The sequence below is a fragment of the Arachis hypogaea genome, chromosome 6 (assembly GCF_003086295.3).
Source record: "Arachis hypogaea cultivar Tifrunner chromosome 6, arahy.Tifrunner.gnm2.J5K5, whole genome shotgun sequence".
In the NCBI taxonomy this organism is placed as follows: domain Eukaryota; kingdom Viridiplantae; phylum Streptophyta; class Magnoliopsida; order Fabales; family Fabaceae; genus Arachis; species Arachis hypogaea.
The window spans coordinates 66,716,272-66,727,066 of NC_092041.1; the positions used below are offsets into that span (position 1 = coordinate 66,716,272).

The following is a 10,795-nucleotide window of genomic DNA, read 5'->3' on the forward strand; positions in this document are numbered from 1 at the left end:
ATAAAGGACAAAGACAAAAAATAAAGGAAAACAAAGTGTCTAATCTAGGTAATTAACCAACCGGTAGTTTGTTAATCACAATTAATCTCCGGCAATGGCGCCATAAAACTTGATGACCAAAACTCACTACCCCTTTCAAAATTTAGTGAATTAGTTCTTTTGGCAAGCGCACCAAAATTATCACCAAGTAATAACCCACAGTGGAGTGGGATCGTATCCACAGAGATTGGCAAATCTGAGCAGTTTTAATTGATTGATGAGTTAGTCAAGCAGATCAATAAGATTGTGAAGTGCAGAATTGTAAATGGCACAAATGTAAATGACTAGAATGTAAAGAAAAATGTGCAAAAATGGAAATTGCAGAATGTAAAGTGCTGAATCATAAATGACTTGAATGTAAATGGGAGTGGGAAATTGCTGAATGTAAAATTAAGCTGTAAAGAATTGGATAGATAAGAATGGAGAAATTCATTGAGATTGGGAGATGTTGTCTCTTTGGATCAAATCTAGCTTATATCCTCTTCAATCATCCAACTCATTGACCTCTTGGCAATCATGATTGATTGAGCCCCAATCCCTTGGTGACTCAATCTTTTAGATCTTGATCAATAGCCAATTCCTTGGTCTAATTGCTCATGAAGAGAGATATGCTTGGTCCTTGATTATATCACACACCCTTATAGGTCCAGGTAGAGGGGGGATTATATGTCACGTATCCCATCACCAAAACCCATATTCTACTCAAGTGTGAGAAGGAATTTCAAGCATGGTTTCAAGTTTCCTTTCCCAAGGTTCCCATGAAACCCAATTGCAGTCAATCTCTTTCCCAAGATAATTGAACACTAAGCATTAAGAACGAAATTCCTTCTAGAAAATCAAAGAGATAATGAAGAGAAGAAGAATTTCACTATTATCAATTCATCAAGTACAACAGAGCTCCCTCCCTAAATGAGAGGGAAGTTAGCTACTCATAGCTTGAAAAGTACGCAAAAGTGAAGTGTAAAAGTGGATCTAGAACTAACTGCTTAACCCCTCTGTAATACTCCTTGGGGGTATTTATACTACTCCTAGTAAAATTAAAAGAATTACAAAAGTGAAAAAGGGAAAATTACATTTTGGAGGGAAAGAGAACACTCAATATGCGTGACTCCTTAGCTAGCGTGTGGCTGGCGCTTCACCGGCGTGTCACGTGCCCTTCAAAATAGCTTGGCGTGCCATGCTAAATCCTTCAAGTGGCATGCTCGTCTCTTTGTCAACCTTGGCGTGCCATGCCTTCGAGCTCAAGTGGCACGCCATAGTGGAATTCTTGTGTTGGCGTGCCACGCCTTCGAGCTCAAGTGGCACGCCCTTGCTTTTCCCACTTCCTTTGTTTCTGGAGACTTGAACAAGCATGGCACGTCTAGTGTCTGGCGTGCCATGCCCTTGTTGTGTGCTTGGCTAAGCTCTCTGGAAAGTTGCGCTAGCGTGGCACACCCAGGGTCTGGTGTGCCACGCCCCTTTGTGAGTGAGTGGTTCCTCTGTTTGGCGTGCCACGCCACGAACTCAAGTGGCACGCCCCAATGCTTCTCTGTCCTCTGAATGAACTGGCGTGCCATGCTTGGTTGCTCAAGTGGCACGCCTAAGTGAAGAATAGTGAATAGCATGCCACGCCTTCGATACCAAGTGGCACGCCCCATGTAATTGGCCTCTTCCACCCTTTCTGGAAACTTATACCAGCGTTCCACGCCTATAGGTTGGCGTGCCACGCCCATGATCTTGTCTTGCTTCAGTAATCGACACGCCACGCCTCGACCTTCAAGTGGCACACCTAAGAGAAATGCTCGGATTGGCGTGCCACGCCTTCGACATCAAGTGGCGCGCCCAGTCATTGCTTATATTATCTTGTGCATTGGCATGACACGCCTGGTTGCTCAAGTGGCACGCCGAAGTGAGGTTGAGGGGTTGGCGTGCCACGCCTTCGACTTCAAGTGGCATGCCCAGTCTTCAATTGCCTTCAGCCCCTTCTCTGGATTAGTGTACCAGCGTGCCACGCCATGCTGCTCAAGTGGCACGCCCATGTATTTGTGCACTCTTCAAGCTTGGCGTGCCACGCCTGGGTCTTCAAGTGGCACACCAAAGTGACTTTTTGGAGCTGGCGTGCCACACCTTCGACACCAAGTGGCACGTTGTAGTGGAGGTTCTTCTTGAGATAGTGAGTTGGCATGCCATGCCCCTTTGCTCAAGTGGCACGCCTATAGTAGTTGATGGGCCAGGCGTGCCACGCCCAACCTGGCATGCCACGCCCCTTTTGTGTCCTCCATTTTGCTCTCTGGAATTTTGTACTAGCGTGCCACGCCCACATGCATGCTTGGATCTCCCTTCTCGAATTTAGTACTGGTGTGCCACGCCAGTGCATTTTTGTGGCGTTTGCTCTCAAGTGGCACGCCAGTTTCACACGCCCAGCTTCATGTTTGTCTTCTTCCCATTCTTGATGCCTTTTTCACCTGAAATTCAGCACAACTCATCTTAAAGTAGTGTACCATAATATTCACCAAATAATGCATGAATTGTACTGGTCAAATGAGATTTGTGCTCTTTTATGGTTTTCTTTATGCAAGAAAGAAGGGTAGATGATGCAAGTCATCAAAGGGCATCAAAAGCTTCTACTTCCAACACGCCTTTCTTCTGATAGGTCTCAAAGTTCACAGGATTTCTGTTAGATAAATATAAATATTGGTTTCCTAGCAACCAACTTAATAAGCTCAATAGTTACCTCCGGTGTCTTCTTCATGTGCAATAAACCACCTATAGAATTATCTAAACACATCTTGGACATTTTACCCAAGCCTTTATAAAAGATGTCTAGTTGAGTCCATTTAGAAAACTTGTCTAGAGTGCATTGCCTGGTCAGCAGCTTGTATCTCTCCTAGGCTTCATAGAGGCTCTCACCATCCTTCTGCCTGAAGGTCTTAACCTCCACCCTAAGCTTAGTCAACTTTTTTGGTGGAAAAAATGTAGTCAGAAATCCAGTGACAACCTTATCCCAAGTATCCAAACTCTCCTTGGTTTGAGAATTTAACTACATATTTAATCTATCCCTCAAAGCAAATGGGAAGAGCATGAGTTTTTACATCTCAGGGTTCACTCTATTAGTCTTCACAGTATCACAAATCTACAAGAAATTAGAAATAAACTGATTTGGATCTTCGTGAGAGAGTCCATAATACTGACAGTTTTGTTACACAAGAGTGACTAGTTGTGGCTTTAGCTCAAAGGTGTTTGCAGCTATAAGAGGCACCACAATACTTTTTCCATAAAGATCTGCATTGGGAGCAGTGTATGAGCCAAGCACTCTTCTGGGTTGGTCATTCCCAATTGGATTTTCCACATTGGCATTAAAAAGCATTATTATGATCCATAGTGGACTCTGCAGCCTTGTAAAGTCTTCCCTATTGTAAACGCCGCCTCAAAGTCCTTTCAGGTTCAGGATCAAAGTCCAAAAGAGGTTCCTTGTCCCTGTTCCTGCTCATAAATAGACAGAAAACAAGAAAAAGATGGGACACTCTATGTTAGAGTGTAGAGAATTCCCAGTAAGATAACCTGTGTAAAATAATAAAATAAAAATAAAAATAAACTAAGCAAAAAAATTCGAAAATTGTAAGTAAAATTAGGACAAAAATTTCAAAATTATTAAGAAAAGTAAATAAGAAAAATTAAAATAAAAATAATTATGGGACATTAAACTTAATTTCAGAAATTACGGAAAAAACAATAGTACTAATTTTCAAAAATTGTAAGAGAGAATTAAATAAAATTAAAACTAAAATGCCTCATCTAAGCAATCAAACAACTAATAGTTGTCAATCACAGTCAATCACCGGCAACGGCGCTAAAAATATGGTGTGGAATTTATAACCCACAAACTAACCGGCAAGTGCACCGGGTCGTACCAAGTAGTACCTCAAGTGAATGAGGGTCAATCCCACGAGGATTGATGGATCAAGCAACAATGATTGAGTGATTGGGTTAGTCAGACAAACAGAAAATGATGTTTAGAGAGTTCAAAAGCATTAACAGTAATTTCAGAATATCAAAAAGCAAGCATTAAATAAGTTGTGAATAATATATGGAGAAACAGTTAAGGCTTCAGAGTTATCTATTTTCCGGATTGACTTTTCTTACTAACTATTTTAATCATGCAAGATTTAATTCATGGCAAACTATATGTGACTAAACCCTAATTCTTTAGACCTTTTTAGTCTCCTCTAACCTTCATCAACCGCCAATTTCTTGGTCACTTAATTCCAATTAGAGGGTGAAGTTCAATTCTAGTTATATGCTACAAAAACACTAATTACCCAAATATAAGAGGATTATATGTCACGTATCCTGTTAAGTCCAGATAATTAGTAGTTTAGGAGAAATTGTTTTCAAGCTGTTGTTCAAGTAAAGAGCTTTTCCAAGTTATACAAGAACTCAATTAGAACAAGGGTCATACTTCCGTTCCACCCAAATTCATAAGATAAAGAACGAAAACAATTCTTAAAATTGAAATCAGTACATAAATTAAAATAGAAAAATAATAGTATCAATCCATACAATTGACAGAGCTCCTAACCTTAACAGTGGAGGTTTAGTTGCTAATGGTTCAGAGAGAAAACTAGGATTCGGAAAAACTGTAAATTGTGGAATGAGGTAGAAGAGAAGAGAAGAGCTCAAAGGGCTGATTCTTTTCCCTTTTATATCTAATCCTAATTAATATAAATTATATTTTCTAAAAAATAATAGTATCTTTTTCTATAAAAATTAAATTTAAATCAAGATAAATGTAATAGTATCTCGTGTAGCCTTGAAAGCATGGGACCACTTGGCTTGAGTTATGTGTGGCGCCAAACTTGGAAGAATCCAAATTTGGCGTGGAGTGGACCGAAATGCTTTCTTTGGAAGTCTTGTGCTGGCACCAAACTTGAGTAAACTCAAGTTTGGCTTCAAGTCATACGTGAACTCCCCTTTGAGAATGAGTGTGTGGCGCCAAACTTAAGGTATCTCAAGATTGGCACCGTGAAGGCCGAGAGTGCTGGAGAAGAATTGTGCACTCGTATACATCATTGGAAAGCCTTGGAAGTTAGCTTTCCAATGCTGCTAGAATCACATCAAGTGGACCTTTATAGCTCAAGTTATTCTTGTTTGAGTGCAAGGAGGTCGGGGTTGACTGCATCATTCGCTTTCTTCCTTTTCTGCTAAAAAACTCCGTCAAATCCATCCGAATGCTACCTGAAATAAACAGAATTGCACCTAACTCAAAGTAGCATCCATAGTGGCTAAAAAATATTTAAATCTTGATTAAACTCAACAATTTGAATGCAAATTCACCAGGAAACGATAGAGAAGATGCTCACACATCACTAGGGTATCCTAATGGTGCAAACTCAACTCGGTAAGCTATACGAATTTCATCCATCTTATAGACATCATGAACATATACTCGAAGCTGATTGACATAACAAGCAAAATTATGATAACTGGAAGTCGAATAACCTAGAAGTTACCATAGTCACAAACTCTACACCTAAGGTCAACTGTGTATTTGACTCCACTAGACATCTCATGCACTTCAAAGACTTCATTATATTCATCAAACTGATGTACTTGTATGTTTCCTAATGCTTGCAATTTTGCGGTGGCAAATTTCGAGAAGGCGTGTTCAGTATTCCTATGCACGAGAACCTCGACACTCTTCCGAGTAAATAGCTCATTCAATTGATAAAAGATTTTCCTAACTAATTCTCGTAACTGGGAGGTTGTGCGCACTCTTCATCATAGAGTTTATGCAAGCAACTAATTAGTCATCATGTGATCCCCAGCGATGTCCATCATCATAAGCCATAATCCACTACCAACGATCGATTCCATCACACTATTGAGTATATGCCTCAACTCACTCCCGCAACTGCTGGTATTACATGTTGTATTCTTGCTCCATCTTAGAATAACCTATAACACAAAGGTTTATTGATCATACTAGACATTACTCATTCAACAATCTATACCAAAATAAAAATCAACAAAAATCAATCACGAAGTTTTACCAATGTTGATGATAAGACTCTAAAAGTAAGGTGCCTTTAATCTCTATAGAAAGTTTGATGTAATATACTTGACACAGAACAGATGAAATGCTCCAAGAAAATCTCATATATCATTGCTATATTATTACTACGGGTGGCAGGAATACTCGAACTTGCGGGTCCCCACCCCGCCCCTACCCAGTCGGGGCGGGTTTAAACATGACACGTGGCGGGGATGGTTTCTATCAGGGCGGGTGGTTGAGCGAGGTGGGGCGGGTCAGGGTTGGCTTTTGGGTGTACCCGCCCCTAGCCGTCCGGGAGTATATATACATTCTTAAGAGAACCAAAGTCTTCTTCTTTTCCATTGCTCAGCACCTCACCGTCATTGCTTAATCCCTCACTGTCACAGATCAGCCTCTCAGCCCTTCTCCATCATTGCTCAATCCCTCACTTCCTTGCCGTTGCTGCTCAATCTCTCACCTCCTTGTCATCGCTGCTTAGTCCTTCAGCCCTTCGTTGTCGCTGCTTAGGCCCTCGCCATCGCTGCTCAACCTTTTTCCTCATCCGTAAGTTCCTCGTCAATCTGTACTTGGTCGATCTAAGTTCTTCTCTTTTTCTCCACAGATTCCTCGCTTGGTCGCCGCCGTTGCATGTGAGCCCGTCACCGGAGCCCCTTTTCTCTGTCTCTCTAACCGTCGGTAAGTTTTGCAATTTTTTATTCAATTTTGTCTGATTGAGAATTTTGTTGCAATTTTGTTGATTGAGAATCCCTTTATTGATTGTAATTTTGTTTATATGTGTTTTATTGTAGTTTTCATTTTTCATTTTGATTGAGAATCAGACTTTGTGATTGCAATTTTGTTTATATGTGTTCGATTATAGTTTTTTAATTTTTATTTTAAATTGTTATTAGCTTTGTTTCTTTTTTCATGATGTTGGCATGTTGCAATAGTTTATATATGTTGATTGAGAACGAGGCTACCATGCATTAGAAATAGAACAAGAAAAAAATTCAGTACTTCTATACTTTATACTAGTATCTACAATTTTATACTTACCTATACTATCATGCTTTTCTTAGGCCTAATATACTCATGGTGATAAGAAATAATCTCGACATCATCCCATGCATGGTTTGTCTTGCCTTCAACAATAATAAAAGTAATTGTCAAAATATTTTGGTTTCCATCTCGAAAAACGACAAACAAAAGAGCTCCTTTGTATTTTCGATAGAAATGTGTGCCATCAACTTGCACAAGGGGCTTGCAGTATCTGAATACTCTAATGCAAGGATATCAAAGCTAAAAAATACTCATTGCATTATTTTGACACCTTCCTCTATCTCAGATCTACGATATGCTTGTATATTATCTACCTAAACTACAAATCCTGGATTTTTAGTACACATTGCCATACATTATGCCACCAAAGATTTTTCTATTGACTTTTGCTTTGCCAACCTCACTTATAATAGCTTATCATGTAGTTGAACATGGATTGAACCTCTGCAATTATGGATTGCACCTTTACTGGCGAGTTAGATTCAACTAGTTGCCTTATAACTTTAGCAGTTATATCTGAATTCAACTTAGAATGATCCTGAGAAATCATATGCATAGTCCACATATTGCTCCCATTGTATTTCCTAATCTCCCAATAACATTTTCTACAAATCTTGCTTACTCGGAGAAGCCAGTCACAATCTTTGCCATACTGTATGCATTTGGCATAGAAAATCATGGGCTCGAAATCATAGACCTTATAATTAACTCCTCTAGAAATTGTGTAATTCTTAATTGTCGTGACAATAACTTCTCTTGGAACTGAATTCCATTCCAATAGTAGATTCTCCATCTTGAATAGTTAGAACATGTAACATACAACAAAATCACCCGGTAAAAATATGTCTAGTTAAAAAAATATTATCATAATAAAAAATGATAATAAAATATGTACACTTACATTGTTCAGTTTGCACATTCAGAAAATTCTGATGCATGCATAGTTTCAAGATCTAGGACACATGAAATATGGCACACCAAAGGGATGTTGACTTGCCACTGGATTTATTGTAATTTGAACGTCCATATTGCCTGCCACATTTCTTTCGTCGTTTCCTTCCAAATTTTCATAGTTGGCTAAGAATTCTTCCTCGCAATTAGTGCTATTTTCTTTCTGATATGTGTTGTCCTCTTCGTTTACATTTGGTTTGTCTAGTTCCTAATTAATAGCCAACTACTTGAACTCAACATATAACTCAAACATAGACACTTGAGAATGGTTTTATCAATGGATCGGCAGCATCTTATGCATATTAGCTTCATTGGTTATATTCATTATTTGAAACTGTACTATCCAGCCAAAAACTAATACTGGATGCTTGTATAAAATACTTGTGTCTTTTTTTAAAATATGACTTTTTATGTTCTATCATAATCTAATTTGTAACTCTACAAATGATATATTGTAGGAAATAATAAAAGAAACATGATTCTCCTATAAAAATCTCACACCATCATTCATGTAAGATATAATTTTACCATTATGGTGTACTAATAAATTCACGCTAGCATCTATTTTTTTGTTAAAATACATCAAATATACTACTCAAATCCAAATCCCACATATTGGGAATGAAGAAAAATGTTGGTATAGCATCGTCAAAAAAACAAAAAGATAGATTGTAGAGCACTACCAAAAAACAAAAACAAAGACGGTAGAATAGAGGTTTTTGAAGGAAATAGACTGAAGAAGTGAGGGATGTGAACTAGTCATTCACTCCTGAAGTAAATTCATAGATAAAACATGATTTTTTGGTAGTTTTTTTTTCATACCAGTAAATTTTTTTTTGATAATTTATTTTATTAATGCTATTTTGCGCATTACGAGAGAATGAACTGTTTGAAAAAGCTTGCATCTCACTCATTATGAGAGCTTGAATATGCATTGTCAATGCTTTTACACAGATTATGAGAATGCATAAAAAATAATTAAAAAAAATTATTTTTCATTCTCATACCATGCGAGATGCACTAAAATTTAAAACAAATATAAAAATAAAAAAGACTCTCGTTGATTGCAAGAGACAATAAAAAAAATTTTAAAAATTATTTTTTAATGTTCGCATATATTTAGAAAAATATGTTTTTCCAGGAGGGCAAGAAAGCCTCGGTCTATATTGGTGTACTTTCCCACCCATTTTCTCATTTTAAAATTTTATTCCATCATATATTCCATAAACACATTTGTCTTCCACGCTTTGACTATTTGTATTAAAAAAAATGAAAACATACCATCTAGGGGTGACAACATATATCCTATTCGTGGGTATCCAACCCGACTTCATCCGGTCGGGTAGGATTGACAATTTGATTTGCAGCAGGTAGGATAAAGTGTGGGTAGAGTTTTCGTACGGGTCAGGGAGGGTGCGGATTGAGCCTCAACCCTATCTGACCAACTTATACCCTATATATGTAAAAATATGTTTTAAGTGTATGTTGAACCAAAGACCTCTCACTAAATATAAAAAATCCTTAGCAAATAAAAAAAGATCATTAATTGATAATTTAATATTTTTTTAACATAAATATCAGTTCTATTTTAAATTATTATCAACTTATATAATAATGTTGCATCTTTTTTGTAATCCATAAATAAAATCCAATACCTATAAATTAAGAACGGGTAAGATTAAGGTCGAGATATTCTCAACCAGCAGATATTTAAAAAAATTGGAAAAAACATAACGCACCTCCCCAGGTCTCCCCGATTGGTGTTAATTGTATAAAGAAGTAAAAAATTGAACAAACACAATGCTCCTTCTCATATGCCTCCAGAATTTTTGTTTAAAAAAAAATCTAAAAATCACAAAACACCCCACCGATTTTTGAAAAACCACAAATTGCTTTCGTCAATTTCTGGATACTTGAGGAAAAAGGAAAAATTTGCAAATCTCTCCTACCATTTTGACTTTCTAGAAATTTCTTATTTCATGTTCTGAAAAATATTCAAAACGACCATTTTAAAAAGATTTACCTCTAAACTTTCAATATCAATTTTTTTTTTCTCGAAATATCATACAATTAATTTTTATTCAAGTTGTTTAGTTATTATTTTTACCCTTAAAAGTTAATTTAATCTAAACATTTCTTTTTAGCTAATAATTTTTTAATATTTTTATTTAATTCAAAACGAATTATATTTGTTGACACTAGACAATGATACTAATAAAAGAAGCTTCAGATAGGATGCTTTTGTTTCTAATTTTCAAAAAGTGTGTTAACCATTTGAATTTCTTTAAAATAACTTATAAAGAGCACTAATTTTAATCGAAAGCTATTTTGTTTATCTATTTTAACCATAGTTATCATAATCGAATCAACAATTGATCTAGTCAGAGAACTACAAGAAAGTTTTAGAATAGCGACCGATTTTAGCGACCAACAAAATTTGTCGTTATTAGCAACCGATTTTGCAACCAATTAAAATTTTTTAGAAAAAGAAAAAATTGGTTGCTAAATCGATCGCTAAATTTCAATTAGCGACCGAATTAACAACCAAAACAAAAAAGGCTCTTCGGGCCCGTTGGTGACTAAATCGGTCGCTATATTTAATTTAGCGACCGATTTTGTGGCCAATATAACAAAAAGCTTAATAATTATTGGTCGCTAAATTGGATGCTAAGAAGTTGGTCACTAAATCGGTTGCTAAGTGTTAAAATAGCAACTAATTTAGTGACCAACTTTAAA

General features: G+C 36.9%; 1 non-coding gene across 1 annotated transcript; it reads left to right on the forward strand.

Annotated features, from left to right (window-relative positions):
- Positions 1-2,861: 2,861 nt before the first annotated feature.
- On the forward strand, positions 2,862-2,967 carry LOC112700605 (small nucleolar RNA R71). Its single transcript, XR_003153510.1, has one exon. It is a non-coding gene; the product is annotated as a small nucleolar RNA R71 (small nucleolar RNA).
- Positions 2,968-10,795: the final 7,828 nt, after the last annotated feature.